Genomic DNA, 21,028 nt, shown 5'->3' with positions numbered 1-21,028 from the left:
TGTCAGAAAGTGTTGAAAATTGATGACGTCGCTTTGAATGGTGCGTACGAAACGCAAAAAAAGTCTGGAGTTGTAATAAGTTTAAAAAATGAAGTGCCAGTGTAACAGATGAGTTCTCGTCCGAAACACTGATACTCCGAAAGAGATTGTCCAGTTTGTACACGAAGTGCGTCCAGTTTTTGCCGTAACCCTCTCTACTCTTTTGCACATCCTATGTGGGTGAAATGATCATACCATGCCAAGTTTCGACATTTTCAGAGTTCATTTTGTAGTGATTTTCAATTTCACGGTCATTTAGCTCTCTAAACAAATCGGTAAATGACTAAAAAATAGCAAATGATGCCAGAAAGTTTTGAAAATGGATGACGTCGCTTTGAATGGTGTGTACGAAACGCAAAAAAGTCTGTAGTTATAATAAGTTTAAAAAATGAAGTGCCCATGTAACAGATGAGTTCTCGTCAGAAACCCTGATACTTCGAAAGAGATTGTCTAGTTTGTACACGAAGTGCGTCCAGTTTTTGCCGTAACCCACTCTACTCTTTTGCACATCCTATGTGGGTGAAATGATGATACCATGCCAAGTTTCGACATTTTGAGAGTTCATTTTGTAGTCATTTTCAATTTCACGGTCATTTAGCTCTCTAAACAAATCGGTAAATGACTGAAAAATAGCAAATGATGTCAGAAAGTGTTGAAAATTGATGACGTCGCTTTGAATGGTGCGTACGGAACACAAAAAAGTCTGGAGCTGTAATAAGTTTAAAAAATGAAGTGCCAGTGTAACAAATGAGTTCTCGTCCGAAACCCTGATACTCCGAAAGAGATTGTCCGGTTTGTACACGAAGTGCGTCCAGTTTTTGCCGTAATCCTCTCTACTCTTTTGCACATGCCATGTGGGTGAAATGATGATACCATGCCAAGTTTCGACATTTTCAGAGTTCATTTGTAGTGATTTTCAATTTCACGGTCATTTAGCTCTCTAAACAAATCGGTAAATGACTAAAAAATAGCAAATGATGTCAGAAATTTTGAAAATGGATGACGTCGATTTGAATGGTGTGTACGGAACGCAAAAAAGTCTGGAGTTATAATAAGTTTAAAAAATGAAGTGCCCATGTAACAGATGAGTTCTCGTCAGAAACCCTGATACTTCGAAAGAGATTGTCCAGTTTGTACATGATGTGCGTCCAGTTTTTGCCGTAACCCTCTCTACTCTTTTTCACATGCTATGTGGGTGAAATGATGATACCATGCCAAGTTTCGACATTTTCAGAGTTCATTTTTTAGTGATTTTCAATTTCACGGTCATTTAGCTCTCTAAACAAATCGGTAAATGACTGAAAAATAGCAAATGATGTCAGAAAGTGTTGAAAATTGATGACGTCGCTTTGAATGGTGCGTACGAAACGCAAAAAAAGTCTGGAGTTGTAATAAGTTTAAAAAATGAAGTGCCAGTGTAACAGATGAGTTCTCGTCCGAAACACTGATACTCCGAAAGAGATTGTCCAGTTTGTACACGAAGTGCGTCCAGTTTTTGCCGTAACCCTCTCTACTCTTTTGCACATCCTATGTGGGTGAAATGATCATACCATGCCAAGTTTCGACATTTTCAGAGTTCATTTTGTAGTGATTTTCAATTTCACGGTCATTTAGCTCTCTAAACAAATCGGTAAATGACTGAAAATAGCAAATGATGTCAGAAAGTGTTGAAAATTGATGACGTCACTTTGAATGGTGCGTATGGAACGCAAAAAAGTCTAGAGTTGTAATAAGTTTAAAAAAATGAAGTGCCAGTGCAACAGATGAGTTCTCGTCCGAAACCCTGATACTCCGAAAGAGATTGTCCAGTTTGTACACGAAGTGCATCCAGTTTTTGCCGTAATCGTCTCTTCTCTTTTGGACATACTGTGTAGGTGAAATGATTATACCATGCCAAGTTTCGACATTTTCAGAGTTCATTTTGTAGTGATTTTCAATTTCACGGTCATTTAGCTCTCTAAACAAATCGGTAAATGACTAAAAAATAGCAAATGATGTCAGAAAGTTTCGAAAATTGATGACGTCGCTTTGAATGGTGTGTACGGAAGGAAAAAAATTCTGGAGTTGTAATAAGTTTAAAAAAATGAAGTGCCCATGTAACAGATGAGTTCTCGTCAGCAACCTGATACTTCGAAAGAGATTGTCCAGTTTGTACACGAAGTGCGTCCAGTTTTTGCCGTAACCCTCTCTACTCTTTTGCACATCCTATGTGGGTGAAATGATGATACCATGCCAAGTTTCTACATTTTCAGAGTTCATTTTGTAGTGATTTGCAATTTCACGGTCATTTAGCTCTCTAAACAAATCGGTAAATGACTGAAAAATAGCAAATGATGTCAGAAAGTTTTGAAAATGGATGACGTCGCTTTGAATGGTGTGTACGGAACGCAAAAAAGTCTGGAGTTGTAATAAGTTTAAAAAATGAAGTGCCCATGTAACAGATGAGTTCTCGTCAGAAACCCTGATACTTCGAAAGAGATTGTTCAGTTTGTACACAAAGTGCGTCCAGTTTTTGCTGTAACCCTCTCTACTCTTTTCCACATCCTATGTGGGTGAAATGATGATACCATGCCAAGTTTCGACATTTTCAGAGTTCATTTTGTAGTGATTTTCAATTTCACGGTCATTTAGCTCTCTAAACAAATCGGTAAATGACTGAAAAATAGCAAATGATGTCAGAAAGTGTTGAAAATTGATGACGTCGCTTTGAATGGTGCGTACGGAACGCAAAAAAGTCTAGAGTTGTAATAAGTTTAAAAAAATGAAGTGCCAGTGCAACAGATGAGTTCTCGTCCGAAACCCTGATACTCCGAAAGAGATTGTCCAGTTTGTTCACGAAGTGCATCCAGTTTTTGCCGTAATCCTCTCTACTCTTTTGGACATACTGTGTGGGTGAAATGATGATACCATGCCAAGTTTTGACATTTTCAGAGTTCATTTTGTAGTGATTTTCAATTTCACGGTCATTTAGCTCTCTAAACAAATCGGTAAATGACTAAAAAATAGCAAATGATGTCAGAAAGTTTCGAAAATTGATGACGTCGCTTTGAATGGTGTGTACGGAAGGAAAAAAATTCTGGAGTTGTAATAAGTTTAAAAAATGAAGTGCCCATGTAACAGATGAGTTCTCGTCACAAACCTGATACTTCAAAAGAGATAGTCCAGTTTGTACACGAAGTGCGTCCAGTTTTTGCCGTTACCCTCTCTACTCTTTTGCACATCCTATGTGGGTGAAATGATGATACCATGCCAAGTTTCGACATTTTCAGAGTTCATTTTGTAGTGACTTGCATTTTCACGGTCATTTAGCTCTCTAAACAAATCGGTAAATGACTAAAAAATAGCAAATGATGTCAGAAAGTTTTGAAAATGGATGACGTCGCTTTGAATGGTGTGTACGGAACGCAAAAAAGTCTGGAGTTGTAATAAGTTTAAAAAATGAAGTGCCCATGTAACAGATGAGTTCTCGTCAGAAACCCTGATACTTCGAAAGAGATTGTTCAGTTTGTACACGAAGTGCGTCCAGTTTTTGCCGTAACCCTCTCTACTCTTTTTCACATCCTATGTGGGTGAAATGATGATACCATGCCAAGTTTCGACATTTTCAGAGTTCATTTTGTAGTGATTTTCAATTTCACGGTCATTTAGCTCTCTAAACAAATCGGTAAATGACTGGAAAATAGCAAATGATGTCAGAAAGTGTTGAAAATTGATGACGTCACTTTGAATGGTGCGTACGGAACGCAAAAAAGTCTAGAGTTGTAATAAGTTTAAAAAAAGGAAGTGCCAGTGCAACAGATGAGTTCTCGTCCGAAACCCTGATACTCCGAAAGAGATTGTCCAGTTTGTACACGAAGTGCATCCAGTTTTTGCCGTAATCCTCTCTACTCTTTTGGACATACTGTGTGGGTGAAATGATGATACCATGCCAAGTTTCAACATTTTCAGAGTTCATTTGTAGTGATTTTCAATTTCACGGTCATTTAACTCTCTAAACAAATCGGTAAATGACTAAAAATAGCAAATGATGTCAGAAATTTTGAAAATGGATGACGTCGATTTGAATGGTGTGTACGGAACGCAAAAAAGTCTAGAGTTGTAATAAGTTTAAAAAATGAAGTGCCCATGTAACAGATGAGTTCTCGTCAGAAACCCTGATACTTCGAAAGAGATTGTCCAGTTTGCACATGATGTGCGTCCAGTTTTTGCCGTAACCCTCTCTACTCTTTTTCACATGCTATGTGGGTGAAATGATGATACCATGCCAAGTTTCGACATTTTTAGAGTTCATTTTGTAGTGATTTTCAATTTCACGGTCATTTAGCTCTCTAAACAAATCGGTAAATGACTAAAAAATAGCAAATGATGTCAGAAAGTGTTGAGAATTGATGACGTCGCTTTGAATGGTGCGTACGGAACGCAAAAAAAGTCTGGAGTTGTAATAAGTTTAAAAAATGAAGTGCCCATGTCACAGATGAGTTCTCGTCAGAAACTTGATACTTCGAAAGAGATTGTCCAGTTTGTACACGAAGTGCGTCCAGTTTTTGCCGTAACCCTCTCTAATCTTTTGCACATCCTATGTGGGTGAAATGATGATACCATGCCAAGTTTCGACATTTTCAGAGTTCATTTTGAAGTGATTTGCAATTTCACGGTCATTTAGCTCTCTAAACAAATCGGTAAATGATTGAAAAATAGCAAATGATGTCAGAAAGTTTTGAAAATGGATGACGTCGCTTTGAATGGTGTGTATGGAACGCAAAAAAGTCTGGAGTTATAATAAGTTTTAAAAATGAAGTGCCCATGTAACAGATGAGTTCTCGTCAGAAACCCTGATACTTCGAAAGACATTGTTCAGTTTGTACACGAAGTGCGTCCAGTTTTTGCCGTAACCCTCTCTACTCTTTTGCACATCCTATGTGGGTGAAATGATGATACCATGCCAAGTTTCGACATTTTCAGAGTTCATTTTGTAGTGATTTTCAATTTCACGGTCATTTAGCTCTCTAAACAAATTGGTAAATAACTGAAGAATAGCAAATGATGTCAGAAAGTGTTAAAAATTGATGACGTCGCTTTGAATGGTGCGTACGGAACGCAAAAAAGTCTAGAGTTGTAGTAAGTTTAAAAAAATGAAGTGCCAGTGTAACGGATGAGTTATCGTCCGAAACCTTGATACTCCGAAAGAGATTGTCCAGTTTGTACACGAAGTGCGTCCAGTTTTTGCCGTAAGCCTCTCTACTCTTTTGGACATACTATGTGGGTGAAATGATGATACCATGCCAAGTTTCGACATTTTCAGAGTTCATTTGTAGTGATTTTCAATTTCGCGGTCATTTAGCTCTCTAAACAAATCGGTAAATGACTAAAAAATAGCAAATGATGTCAGAAAGTGTTGAAAGTTGATGACGTCGCTTTGAATGGTGCGTACGGAACGCAAAAAAAGTCTGGATTTGGAATAAGTTTAAAAAATGAAGTGCCAGTGTAACAGATGAGTTCTCGTCCGAAACCCTGATACTCCGAAAGAGATTGTCCAGTTTGTACACGAAGTGCATCCAGTTTTTGCCGTAATCCTCTCTACTCTTTTGGACATACTGTGTGGGTGAAATGATGATACCATGCCAAGTTTCAACATTTTCAGAGTTCATTTGTAGTGATTTTCAATTTCACGGTCATTTAACTCTCTAAACAAATCGGTAAATGACTAAAAAATAGCTAATGATGTCAGAAATTTTGAAAATGGATGACGTCGATTTGAATGGTGTGTACGGAACGCAAAAAAGTCTAGAGTTGTAATAAGTTAAAAAAATGAAGTGCCCATGTACCAGATGAGTTCTCGTCAGAAACCCTGATACTTCGAAAGAGATTGTCCAGTTTGAACACGATGTGCGTCCAGTTTTTGCCGTAACCCTCTCTACTCTTTTTCACATGCTATGTGGGTGAAATGATGATACCATGCCAAGTTTCGACATTTTTAGAGTTCATTTTGTAGTGATTTTCAATTTCACGGTCATTTAGCTCTCTAAACAAATCGGTAAATGACTGAAAAATAGCAAATCATGTCAGAAAGTGTTGAGAATTGATGACGTCGCTTTGAATGGTGCGTACGGAACGCAAAAAAAGTCTGGAGTTGTAATAAGTTTAAAAAATGAAGTGCCCATGTAACAGATGAGTTCTCGTCAGAAACCCTGATACTTCGAAAGACATTGTTCAGTTTGTACACGAAGTGCGTCCAGTTTTTTCCGTAACCCAATCTACTCTTTTGCACATCGTATGTGGGTGAAATGATGATACCATGCCAAGTTTCGACATTTTCAGAGTTCATTTTGTAGTGATTTTCAATTTCACGGTCATTTAGCTCTCTAAACAAATTGGTAAATAACTGAAAAATAGCAAATGATGTCAGAAAGTGTTAAAAATTGATGACGTCGCTTTGAATGGTGCGTACGGAACGCAAAAAAGTCTAGAGTTGTAGTAAGTTTAAAAAAATGAAGTGCCAGTGTAACGGATGAGTTATCGTCCGAAACCTTGATACTCCGAAAGAGATTGTCCAGTTTGTACACGAAGTGCGTCCAGTTTTTGCCGTAAGCCTCTCTACTCTTTTGGACATACTATGTGGGTGAAATGATGATACCATGCCAAGTTTTGACATTTTCAGAGTTCATTTGTAGTGATTTTCAATTTCGCGGTCATTTAGCTCTCTAAACAAATCGGTAAATGACTAAAAAATAGCAAATGATGTCAGAAAGTGTTGAGAGTTGATGACGTCGCTTTGAATGGTGCGTATGGAACGCAAAAAAAGTCTGGAGTTGTAATAAGTTTAAAAAATGAAGTGCCAGTGTAACAGATGAGTTCTCGTCCCAAACCCTGATACTCCGAAAGAGATTGTCCAGTTTGTACACGAAGTGCGTCCAGTTTTTGCCGTAACCCTCTCTACTCTTTTGCACATGCTATGTGGGTGAAATGATGATACCATGCCAAGTTTCCACATTTTCGGAGTTCATTTTGTAGTGATTTTCAATTTCACGGTCATTTAGCTCTCTAAACAAATCGGTAAATGACTGAAAAATAGCAAATGATGTCAAAAAGTGTTGAAAATTGATGACGTCGCTTTGAATGGTGCGTACGGAACGCAAAAAAGTCTAGAGTTGTAATACGTTTAAAAAATGAAGTGCCAGTGCAACAGATGAGTTCTCGTCCGAAACCCTGATACTCCGAAAGAGATTGTCCAGTTTGTTCACGAAGTGCCTCCAGTTTTTGCCGTAATCCTCTCTACTCTTTTGGACATACTGTGTGGGTGAAATGATGATACCATGCCAAGTTTCGACATTTTCAGAGTTCATTTTGTAGTGATTTTCAATTTCACGGTCATTTAGCTCTCTAAACAAATCAGTAAATGACTGAAAAATAGCAAATGATGTTAGAAAGTTTTGAAAATGGATGACGTCGCTTTGAATTGTGTGTACGGAACGCAAAAAAGTCTGGAGTTGTAATAAGTTTAAAAAATGAAGTGCCCATGTAACAGATGACTTCTCGTCAGAAACCCTGATACTTCGAAAGAGATTGTTCAGTTTGTACACAAAGTGCGTCCAGTTTTTGCTGTAACCCTCTCTACTCTTTTCCACATCCTATGTGGGTGAAATGATGATACCATGCCAAGTTTCGACATTTTCAGAGTTCATTTTGTAGTGATTTTCAATTTCACGGTCATTTAGCTCTCTAAATAAATTGGTAAATGACTGAAAAATAGCAAATGATGTCAGAAAGTGTTGAAAATAGATGACGTCGCTTTGAATGGTGTGTACGGAAAGCAAAAAAGTCTAGAGTTGTAGTAAGTTTAAAAAAATGAAGTGCCAGTGTAACGGATGAGTTCTCGTCCGAAACCCTGATACTCCGAAAGAGATTGTCCAGTTTGTTCACGAAGTGCATCCAGTTTTTGCCGTAATCCTCTCTACTCTTTTGGACATACTATGTGGGTGAAATGATGATACCATGCCAAGTTTTGACATTTTCAGAGTTCATTTGTAGTGATTTTCAATTTCGCGGTCATTTAGCTCTCTAAACAAATCAGTAAATGACTAAAAAATAGCAAATGATGTCAGAAAGTGTTGAAAGTTGATGACGTCGCTTTGAATGGTGCGTACGGAACGCAAAAAAAGTCTGGAGTTGTAATAAGTTTAAAAAATGAAGTGCCAGTGTAACAGATGAGTTCTCGTCCCAAACCCTGATACTCCGAAAGAGATTGTCCAGTTTGTACACGAAGTGCGTCCAGTTTTTGCCGTAACCCTCTCTACTCTTTTGCACATGCTATGTGGGTGAAATGATGATACCATGCCAAGTTTCGACATTTTCGGAGTTCATTTTTAGTGATTTTCAGTTTCACGGTCATTTAGCTCTCTAAACAAATCGGTAAATGACTGAAAAATAGCAAATGATGTCAAAAAGTGTTGAAAATTGATGACGTCGCTTTGAATGGTGCGTAAGGAACGCAAAAAAGTCTAGAGTTGTAATACGTTTAAAAAATGAAGTGCCAGTGCAACAGATGAGTTCTCGTCCGAAACCCTGATACTCCGAAAGAGATTGTCCAGTTTGTTCACGAAGTGCCTCCAGTTTTTGCCGTAATCCTCTCTACTCTTTTGGACATACTGTGTGGGTGAAATGATGATACCATGCCAAGTTTCGACATTTTCAGAGTTCATTTTGTAGTGATTTTCAATTTCACGGTCATTTAGCTCTCTAAACAAATCAGTAAATGACTGAAAAATAGCAAATGATGTTAGAAAGTTTTGAAAATGGATGACGTTGCTTTGAATTGTGTGTACGGAACGCAAAAAAGTCTGGAGTTGTAATAAGTTTAAAAAATGAAGTGCCCATGTAACAGATGACTTCTCGTCAGAAACCCTGATACTTCGAAAGAGATTGTTCAGTTTGTACACAAAGTGCGTCCAGTTTTTGCTGTAACCCTCTCTACTCTTTTCCACATCCTATGTGGGTGAAATGATGATACCATGCCAAGTTTCGACATTTTCAGAGTTCATTTTGTAGTGATTTTCAATTTCACGGTCATTTAGCTCTCTAAATAAATTGGTAAATGACTGAAAAATAGCAAATGATGTCAGAAAGTGTTGAAAATAGATGACGTCGCTTTGAATGGTGTGTACGGAAAGCTAAAAAGTATAGAGTTGTGATAAGTTTAAAAAAATGAAGTGCTAGTGCAACAGATGAGTTCTCGTCCGAAACCCTGATACTCCGAAAGAGATTGTCCAGTTTGTTCACGAAGTGCATCCAGTTTTTGCCGTAATCCTCTCTACTATTTTGGACATACTGTGTGGGTGAAATGATGATACCATGCCAAGTTTTGACATTTTCAGAGTTCATTTTGTAGTGATTTTCAATTTCACGGTCATTTAGCTCTCTAAACAAATCGGTAAATGACTAAAAAATAGCAAATGATGTCAGAAAGTTTCGAAAATTGATGACGTCGCTTTGAATGGTGTGTACGGAAGGAAAAAAAATTCTGGAGTTGTAATAAGTTTAAAAAATGAAGTGCCCATGTAACAGATGAGTTCTCGTCAGAAACCTGATACTTCGAAAGAGATTGTCCAGTTTGTACACGAAGTGCGTCCAGTTTTTGTCGTCACCCTCTCTACTCTTTTGCACATCCTATGTGGGTGAAATGATGATACCATGCCAAGTTTCGACATTTTCAGAGTTCATTTTGTAGTGATTTGCAATTTCACGGTCATTTAGCTCTCTAAACAAATCGGTAAATGACTGAAAAATAGCAAATGATGTCAGAAAGTTTTGAAAATGGATGACGTCGCTTTGAATGGTGTGTACGGAACGCAAAAAAGTTTGGAGTTGTAATAAGTTGAAAAAATGAAGTGCCCATGTAACAGATGAGTTCTCGTCAGAAACCCTGATACTTCGAAAGAGATTGTTCAGTTTGTACACGAAGTGCGTCCAGTTTTTTCCGTAACCCTCTCTACTCTTTTGCACATCCTATGTGGGTGAAATGATGATACCATGCCAAGTTTCGACATTTTCAGAGTTCATTTTGTAGTGATTTTCAATTTCACGGTCATTTAGCTCTCTAAACAAATCGGTAAATGACTGAAAAATAGCAAATGATGTCAGAAAGTGTTGAAAATTGATGACGTCACTTTGAATGGTGCGTACGGAACGGAAAAAAGTCTAGAGTTGTAATAAGTTTAAAAAAATGAAGTGCCAGTGCAACAGATGAGTTCTCGTCCGAAACCCTGATACTCCGAAAGAGATTGTCCAGTTTGTACACGAAGTGCATCCAGTTTTTGCCGTAATCCTCTCTACTCTTTTGGACATACTGTGTGGGTGCAATGATGATACCATGGCAAGTTTCGACATTTTCAGAGTTCATATGTAGTGATTTTCAATTTCACGGTCATTTAGCTCTCTAAACAAATCGGTAAATGACTAAAAAATAGCAAATGATGTCAGAAATTTTGAAAATAGATGACGTCGATTTGAATGGTGTGTACGGAACGCAAAAAAGTCTGGAGTTGTAATAAGTTTAAAAAATGAAGTGCCCATGTAACAGATGAGTTCTCGTCAGAAAGCCTGATACTTCGAAAGAGATTGTCCAGTTTGTACACGATGTGCGTCCAGTTTTTGCCGTAACCCTCTCTACTCTTTTTCACATGCTATGTGGGTGAAATGATGATACCATGCCAAGTTTCGACATTTTCAGAGTTCATTTTGTAGTGATTTTCAATTTCACGGTCATTTAGCTCTCTAAACAAATCGGTAAATGACTGAAAAATAGCAAATGATGTCAGAAAGTGTTGAAAATTGATGAAGTCGCTTTGAATGGTGCGTACGGAAGGCAAAAAAAGTCTGGAGTTGTAATAAGTTCAAAAAATGAAGTGCCCATGTAACAGATGAGTTCTCGTCAGAAACCTGATACTTCGAAAGAGATTGTCCAGTTTGTACACGAAGTGCGTCCAGTTTTTGCCGTAACCCTCTCTAATCTTTTGCACATCCTATGTGGGTGAAATGATGATACCATGCCAAGTTTCGACATTTTCAGAGTTCATTTTGAAGTGATTTGCAATTTCACGGTCATTTAGCTCTCTAAACAAATCGGTAAATGATTGAAAAATAGCAAATGCTGTCAGAAAGTTTTGAAAATGGATGACGTCGCTTTGAATGGTGTGTACGGAACGAAAAAAAGTCTGGAGTTGTAATAAGTTTAAAAAATGAAGTGCCCATGTAACAGATGAGTTCTCGTCAGAAACCCTGATACTTCGAAAGACATTGTTCAGTTTGTACACGAAGTGCGTCCAGCTTTTGCCGTAACCCTCTCTACTATTTTGCACATCCTATGTGGGTGAAATGATGATACCATGCCAAGTTTCGACATTTTCAGAGTTCATTTTGTAGTGATTTTCAATTTCACGGTCATTTAGCTCTCTAAACAAATTGGTAAATAACTGAAAAATAGCGAATGATGTCAGAAAGTGTTAAAAATTGATGACGTCGCTTTGAATGGTGCGTACGGAACGCAAAAAAGTCTAGAGTTGTAGTAAGTTTAAAAAAATGAAGTGCCAGTGTAACGGATGAGTTATCGTCCGAAACCTTGATACTCCGAAAGAGATTCTCCAGTTTGTACACGAAGTGCGTCCAGTTTTTGCCGTAAGCCTCTCTACTCTTTTGGACATACTATGTGGGTGAAATGATGATACCATGCCAAGTTTCGACATTTTCAGAGTTCATTTGTAGTGATTTTCAATTTCGCGGTCATTTAGCTCTCTAAACAAATCGGTAAATGACTAAAAAATAGCAAATGATGTCAGAAAGTGTTGAAAGTTGATGACGTCGCTTTGAATGGTGCGTACGGAACGCAAAAAAAGTCTGGAGTTGTAATAAGTTTAAAAAATGAAGTGCCAGTGTAACAGATGAGTTCTCGTCCGAAACCCTGATACTCCGAAAGAGATTGTCCAGTTTGTACACGAAGTGCGTCCAGTTTTTGCCGTAACCCTTTCTACTGTTTTGCACATGCTATGTGGGTGAAATGATGATACCATGCCAAGTTTCGACATTTTCTGAGTTCATTTTGTAGTGATTTTCAATTTCACGGTCATTTAGCTCTCTAAACAAATCGGTAAATGACTGAAAAATATCAAATGATGTCAAAAAGTGTTGAAAATTGATGACGTCGCTTTGAATGGTGCGTACGGAACGCAAAAAAGTCTAGAGTTGTAATAAGTTTAAAAAAATGAAGTGCCAGTGCAACAGATGAGTTCTCGTCCGAAACGCGGATACTCCGAAAGAGATTGTCCAGTTTGTTCACGAAGTGCCTCCAGTTTTTGCCGTAATCCTCTCTAGTCTTTTGGACATACTGTGTGGGTGAAATGATGATACCATGCCAAGTTTCGACATTTTCAGAGTTCATTTTGTAGTGATTTTCAATTTCACGGTCATTTAGCTCTCTAAACAAATCAGTAAATGACTGAAAAATAGCAAATGATGTCAGAAAGTTTTGAAAATGGATGACGTCGCTTTGAATTGTGTGTACGGAACGCAAAAAAGTCTGGAGTTGTAATAAGTTTAAAAAATGAAGTGCCCATGTAACAGATGACTTCTCGTCAGAAACCCTGATACTTCGAAAGAGATTGTTCAGTTTGTACACAAAGTGCGTCCAGTTTTTGCTGTAACTCTCTCTACTCTTTTCCACATCCTATGTGGGTGAAATGATGATACCATGCCAAGTTTCGACATTTTCAGAGTTCATTTTGTAGTGATTTTCAATTTCACGGTCATTTAGCTCTCTAAACAAATCAGTAAATGACTGAAAAATAGCAAATGATGTCAGAAAGTTTTGAAAATGGATGACGTTGCTTTGAATTGTGTGTACGGAACGCAAAAAAGTCTGGAGTTGTAATAAGTTTAAAAAATGAAGTGCCCATGTAACAGATGACTTCTCGTCAGAAACCCTGATACTTCGAAAGAGATTGTTCAGTTTGTACACAAAGTGCGTCCAGTTTTTGCTGTAACCCTCTCTACTCTTTTCCACATCCTATGTGGGTGAAATGATGATACCATGCCAAGTTTCGACATTTTCAGAGTTCATTTTGTAGTGATTTTCAATTTCACGGTCATTTAGCTCTCTAAACAAATTGGTAAATGACTGAAAAATAGCAAATGATGTCAGAAAGTGTTGAAAATTGATGACGTCGCTTTGAATGGTGTGTACGGAACGCAAAAAAGTCTAGAGTTGTAATAAGTTTAAAAAAATGAAGTGCCAGTGCGACAGATGAGTTCTCGTCCGAAACCCTGATACTCCGAAAGAGATTGTCCAGTTTGTTCACGAAGTGCATCCAGTTTTTGCCGTAATCCTCTCTACTCTTTTGGACATACTGTGTGGGTGAAATGATGATACCATGCCAAGTTTCGACATTTTGAGAGTTCATTTTGTAGTGATTTTCAATTTCACGGTCATTTAGCTCTCTAAACAAATCGGTAAATGACTAAAAATAGCAAATGATGTCAGAAAGTTTCGAAAATTGATGACGTCGCTTTGAATGGTGTGTACGGAACGCAAAAAAGTCTGGAGTTGTAATAAGTTTAAAAAATGAAGTGCCCATGTAACAGATGAGTTCTCGTCAGAAACCTGATACTTCGAAAAAGATTGTCCAGTTTGTACACGAAGTGCGTCCAGTTTTTGCCGTAATCCTCTCTACTCCTTTGGACATACTGTGTGGGTGAAATGATGATACCATGCCAAGTTTCAACATTTTCAGAGTTCACTTTGTAGTGATTTGCAATTTCACGGTCAATTAGCTCTCTAAACAAATCGGTAAATGACTGAAAAATAGCAAATGATGTCAGAAAGTTTTGAAAATGGATGACGTCGCTTTGAATGGTGTGTACGGAACGCAAAAAAGTCTGGAGTTGTAATAAGTTTAAAAAAATGAAGTGCCCATGTAACAGATGAGTTCTCGTCAGAAACCCTGATACTTCGAAAGAGATTGTTCAGTTTGTACACGAAGTGCGTCCAGTTTTTTCCGTAACCCTCTCTACTCTTTTGCACATCCTATGTGGGTGAAATGATGATACCATGCCAAATTTCGACATTTTCAGAGTTCATTTTGTAGTGATTTTCAATTTCACGGTCATTTAGCTCTCTAAACAAATCGGTAAATGACTGAAAAATAGCAAATGATGTCAGAAAGTGTTGAAAATTGATGACGTCACTTTGAATGGTGCGTACGGAACGCAAAAAAGTCTAGAGTTGTAATAAGTTTAAAAAAATGAAGTGCCAGTGCAACAGATGAGTTCTCGTCCGAAACCCTGATACTCCGAAAGAGATTGTCCAGTTTGTACACGAAGTGCATCCAGTTTTTGCCGTAATCCTCTCTACTCTATTGGACATACTGTGTGGGTGAAATGATGATACCATGCCAAGTTTCGACATTTTCAGAGTTCATTTGTAGTGATTTTCAATTTCACGGTCATTTAGCTCTCTAAACAAATCGGTAAATGACTAAAAAATAGCAAATGATGTCAGAAATTTTGAAAATGGATGACGTTGATTTGAATGGTGTGTACGGAACGCAAAAAATTCTGGAGTAGTAATAAGTTTAAAAAATGAAGTGCCCATGTAACAGATGAGTTCTCGTCAGAAACCCTGATACTTCGAAAGAGATTGTCCAGTTTGTACACGAAGTGCGTCCAGTTTTTGCCGTAATCCTCTCTACTCTTTTGGACATACTGTGTGGGTGAAATGATGATACCATGCCAAGTTTCGACATTTTCAGAGTTCATTTTGTAGTGATTTTCAATTTCACGGTCATTTAGCTCTCTAAACAAATCGGTAAATGACTAAAAAATAGCAAATGATGTCAGAAAGTGTTGAAAATTGATGACGTTGCTTTGAATGGTGTGTACGGAACGCAAAAAAGTCTGGAGTTGTAATAAGTTTAAAAAATGAAGTGCCCATGTAACAGATGAGTTCTCGTCAGAAACCCTGATACTTCGAAAGAGATTGTCCAGTTTGTACACGATGTGCGTCCAGTTTTTGCCGTAACCCTCTCTACTCTTTTGCACATGCTATGTGGGTGAAATGATGATACCATGCCAAGTTTCGACATTTTCAGAGTTCATTTTGCAGTGATTTTCAATTTCACGGTCATTTAGCTCTCTAAACAAATCGGTAAATGACTGAAAAATAGCAAATGATGTCAGAAAGTGTTGAAAATTGATGACGTCGCTTTGAATGGTGCGTACGGAACGCAAAAAAAGTCTGGAGTTGTAATAAGTTCAAAAAATGATGTGCCCATGTAACAGATGAGTTCTCGTCAGAAACCTGATACTTCGAAAGAGATTGTCCAGTTCGTACACGAAGTGCGTCCAGTTTTTGCCGTAACCCTCTCTACTCTTTTGCACATCCTATGTGGGTGAAATGATGATACCATGCCAAGTTTCGACATTTTCAGAGTTCATTTTGTAGTGATTTTCAATTTCACGGTCATTTAGCTCTCTAAACAAATCGGTAAATAACTGAAAAATAGCAAATGATGTCAGAAAGTGTTAAAAATTGATGACGTCGCTTTGCATGGTGCGTACGGAACGCAAAAAAGTCTAGAGTTGTAGTAAGTTTAAAAAAATGAAGTGCCAGTGTAACAGATGAGTTCTCGTCCGAAACCCTGATACTCCGAAAGAGATTGTCCAGTTTGTACACGAAGTGCGTCCAGTTTTTGCCGTAAGCCTCTCTACTCTTTTGGACATACCATGTGGGTGAAATGATGATACCATGCCAAGTTTCGACATTTTCAGAGTTCAGTTGTAGTGATTTTCAATTTCACGGTCATTTAGCTCTCTAAAGAAATCGGTAAATGATTGAAAAATAGCAAATGATGTCAGAAATTTTGAAAATGGATGACGTCGATTTGAATGGTGTGTACGGAACGCAAAAAAGTCTGGAGTTGTAATAAGTTTAAAAAATGAAGTGCCCATGTAACAGATGAGTTCTCGTCAGAAACCCTGATACTTCGAAAGAGAATGTCCAGTTTGTACACGATGTGCGTCCAGTTTTTGCCGTAACCGTCTCTACTCTTTTGCACATGCTATGTGGGTGAAATGATGATACCATACCAACTTTCGATATTTTCAGAGTTTAATTTGTAGTGATTTTCAATTTCACAGTCATTTAGCTCTCTAAACAAATCGGTAAATGACTGAAAAATAGCAAATGATGTCAGAAAGTGTTGCAAATTGATGACGTCGCTTTGAATGGTGCGTACGGAACGCAAAAAAAGTCTGGAGTTGTAATAAGTTTAAAAAATGAAGTGCCCATGTAACAGATGAGTTATCGTCAGAAACCCTGATACTTCGAAAGAGATTGTTCAGTTTGTACACGAAGTGCGTCCAGTTTTTGCAGTAACCCTCTCTACTCTTTTGCACATCCTATGTGGGTGAAATGATGATACGATGCCAAGTTTCGACATTTTCAGAGTTCATTTGTAGTGATTTTCAATTTCACGGTCATTTAGCTCTCTAAACAAATCGGTAAATGACTGAAAAATAGCAAATGATGTCAGAAAGTGTTGAAAATTGATGACGTCGCTTTGAATGGTGCGTACTGAACGCAAAAAAGTCTAGAGTTGTAATAAGTTTAAAGAAAATGAAGTGCCAGTGCAACAGATGAGTTCTCGTCCGAAAGCCTGATACTCCGAAAGAGATTGTCCAGTTTGTTGACGAAGTGCATCCAGTTTTTGCCGTAATCCTCTCTACTCTTTTGGACATACTGTGTGGGTGAAATGATGATACCATGCCAAGTTTCGACATTTTCAGAGTTCATTTTGTAGTGATTTTCAATTTCACGGTCATTTAGCTCTCTAAACAAATCGGTAAATGACTGAAAAATAGCAAATGATGTCAGAAAGTGTTGAAAATTGATGACGTCGCTTTGAATGGTGCGTACGGAACGCAAAAAGTCAAGAGTTGTAATAAGTTTAAAAAAATGAAGTGCCAGTGCAACAGATGAGTTCTCGTCCGAAACCCTGATACTCCGAAAGAGATTGTCCAGTTTGTTCACGAAGTGCATCCAGTTTTTGCCGTAATCCTCTCTACTCCTTTGGACATACTGTGTGGGTGAAATGATGATACCATGCCAAGTTTCGACATTTTCAGAGTTCATTTTGTAGTGATTTTCAATTTCACGGTCATTTAGCTCTCTAAACAAATCGGTAAATGACTAAAAAATAGCAAATGATGTCAGAAATTTTGAAAATGGATGACGTCGATTTGAATGGTGTGTACGGAACGCAAAAAAGTCTGGAGTTGTAATAAGTTTAAAAAATGAAGTGCCCATGTAACAGATGAGTTCTCGTCAGAAACCCTGATACTTCGAAAGAGATTGTCCAGTTTGTACAGGATGTGCGTCCAGTTTTTGCCGTAACTCTCTCTACTCTTTTGCACATTCTATGTGGGTGAAATGATGATACCATGCCAAGTTTCGACATTTTCAGATTTTATTTTGTAGTGATTTTCAATTTCACAGTCATTTAGCTCTCTAAACAAATCGGTAATTGACTGAAAAATAGCAAATGATGTCAGAAAGTGTTGAAAATTGATGACGTCGCTTTGAATGGTGCGTACGGAATGCAAAAAAAGTCTGGAGTTGTAATAAGTTTAAAAAATGAAGTGCCCATGTAACAGATGAGTTCTCGTCAGAAACCCTGATACTTCGAAAGAGATTGTCCAGTTTGTACAGGATGTGCGTCCAGTTTTTGCCGTAACCCTCTCTACTCTTTTGCACATTCTATGTGGGTGAAATGATGATACCATGCCAAGTTTCGACATTTTCAGATTTTATTTTGTAGTGATTTTCAATTTCACAGTCATTTAGCTCTCTAAACAAATCGGTAATTGACTGAAAAATAGCAAATGATGTCAGAAAGTGTTAAAAATTGATGACGTCGCTTTGCATGGTGCGTACGGAACGCAAAAAAGTCTAGAGTTGTAGTAAGTTTAAAAAAATGAAGTGCCAGTGTAACAGATGAGTTCTCGTCCGAAACCCTGATACTCCGAAAGAGATTGTCCAGTTTGTACACGAAGTGCGTCCAGTTTTTGCCGTAAGCCTCTCTACTCTTTTGGACATACCATGTGGGTGAAATGATGATACCATGCCAAGTTTCGACATTTTCAGAGTTCAGTTATAGTGATTTTCAATTTCACGGTCATTTAGCTCTCTAAAGAAATCGGTAAATGATTGAAAAATAGCAAATGATGTCAGAAATTTTGAAAATGGATGACGTCGATTTGAATGGTGTGTACGGAACGCAAAAAAGTCTGGAGTTGTAATAAGTTTAAAAAATGAAGTGCCCATGTAACAGATGAGTTCTCGTCAGAAACCCTGATACTTCGAAAGAGAATGTCCAAGTTGTACACGATGTGCGTCCAGTTTTTGCCGTAACCGTCTCTACTCTTTTGCACATGCTATGTGGGTGAAATGATGATACCATACCAACTTTCGACATTTTCAGAGTTTATTTTGTAGTGATTTTCAATTTCACAGTCATTTAGCTCTCTAAACAAATCGGTAAATGACTGAAAAATAGCAAATGATGTCAGAAAGTGTTGCAAATTGATGACGTCGCTTTGAATGGTGCGTACGGAACGCAAAAAAAGTCTGGAGTTGTAATAAGTTTAAAAAATGAAGTGCCCATGTAACAGATGAGTTCTCGTCAGAAACCCTGATACTTCGAAAGAGATTGTTCAGTTTGTACACGAAGTGCGTCCAGTTTTTGCAGTAACCCTCTCTACTCTTTTGCACATCCTATGTGGGTGAAATGATGATACGATGCCAAGTTTCGACATTTTCAGAGTTCATTTGTAGTGATTTTCAATTTCACGGTCATTTAGCTCTCTAAACAAATCGGTAAATGACTGAAAAATAGCAAATGATGTCAGAAAGTGTTGAAAATTGATGACGTCGCTTTGAATGGTGCGTACTGAACGCAAAAAAGTCTAGAGTTGTAATAAGTTTAAAGAAAATGAAGTGCCAGTGCAACAGATGAGTTCTCGTCCGAAACCCTGATACTCCGAAAGAGATTGTCCAGTTTGTTGACGAAGTGCATCCAGTTTTTGCCGTAATCCTCTCTACTCTTTTGGACATACTGTGTGGGTGAAATGATGATACCATGCCAAGTTTCGACATTTTCAGAGTTCATTTTGTAGTGATTTTCAATTTCACGGTCATTTAGCTCTCTAAACAAATCGGTAAATGACTGAAAAATAGCAAATGATGTCAGAAAGTGTTGAAAATTGATGACGTCGCTTTGAATGGTGCGTACGGAACGCAAAAAGTCAAGAGTTGTAATAAGTTTAAAAAAATGAAGTGCCAGTGCAACAGATGAGTTCTCGTCCGAAACCCTGATACTCCGAAAGAGATTGTCCAGTTTGTTCACGAAGTGCATCCAGTTTTTGCCGTAATCCTCTCTACTCCTTTGGACATACTGTGTGGGTGAAATGATGATACCATGCCAAGTTTCGACATTTTCAGAGTTCATTTTGTAGTGATTTTCAATTTCAAGGTCATTTAGCTCTCTAAACAAATCGGTAAATGACTAAAAAATAGCAAATGATGTCAGAAATTTTGAAAATGGATGACGTCGATTTGAATGGTGTGTACGGAACGCAAAAAAGTCTGGAGTTGTAATAAGTTTAAAAAATGAAGTGCCCATGTAACAGATGAGTTCTCGTCAGAAACCCTGATACTTCGAAAGAGATTGTCCAGTTTGTACAGGATGTGCGTCCAGTTTTTGCCGTAACCCTCTCTACTCTTTTGCACATTCTATGTGGGTGAAATGATGATACCATGCCAACTTTCGACATTTTCAGATTTTATTTTGTAGTGATTTTCAATTTCACAGTCATTTAGCTCTCTAAACAAATCGGTAATTGACTGAAAAATAGCAAATGATGTCAGAAAGTGTTGAAAATTGATGACGTCGCTTTGAATGGTGCGTACGGAACGCAAAAAAAGTCTGGAGTTGTAATAAGTTTAAAAATGAAGTGCCCATGTAACAGATGAGTTCTCGTCCGAAACCCTGATACTTCGAAAGAGATTGTCCAGTTTGTACACGAAGTGCGTCCAGTTTTTGCCGTAACCCTCTCTACTCTTTTGGACATACTATTTCGGTGAAATGATGATACCATGCCAAGTTTCGACATTTTCAGAGTTCATTTGTAGTGATTTTCAATTTCACGGTCATTTAGCTCTCTAAACAAACCGGTAAATGACTGAAAAATAGCAAATGATGTCAGAAAGTGTTGAAAATTGATGACGTCACTTTGAATGGTGCGTACGGAAGGCAAAAATGTCTAGAGTTGTAATAAGTTTAAAAGAATGAAGTGCCGGTGCAACAGATGAGTTCTCGTCCGAAACCCTGATACTCCGAAAGAGATTGTCCAGTTTGTACACGAAGTGCGTCCAGTTTTTGCCGTAATCCTCTCTACTCTTTTGGACATACTGTGTGGGTGAAATGATGATGCCATGCCAAGTTTCGACATTTTCAGAGTTCATTTTGTAGTGATTTTCAATTTCACGGTCATTTAGCTCTCTAAAGAAATCGGTAAATAACTGAAAAATAGCAAATGATGTCAGAAAGTGTTAAAAATTGATGACGTCGCTTTGAATGGTGCGTACGGAACGGAAAACAGTCTAGAGTTGTAATAAGTTTAAAAAATGAAGTGCCCATGTAACAGATGAGTTCTCGTCACAAACCTGATACTTCGAAAGAGATTGTCCAGTTTGTACACGAAGTGCGTCCAGTTTTTGCCGTAAGCCTCTCTACTCTTTTGGACATACCATGTGGGTGAAATGATGATACCATGCCAAGTTTCGACATTTTCAGAGTTCAGTTGTAGTGATTTTCAATTTCACGGTCATTTAGCTCTCTAAAGAAATCGGTAAATGACTAAAAAATAACAAATGATGTCAGAAATT

Source organism: Aegilops tauschii, chromosome 7 (genome assembly GCF_002575655.3).
Source record: "Aegilops tauschii subsp. strangulata cultivar AL8/78 chromosome 7, Aet v6.0, whole genome shotgun sequence".
NCBI lineage: Eukaryota > Viridiplantae > Streptophyta > Magnoliopsida > Poales > Poaceae > Aegilops > Aegilops tauschii.
This window is presented reverse-complemented; position numbering follows the sequence as displayed.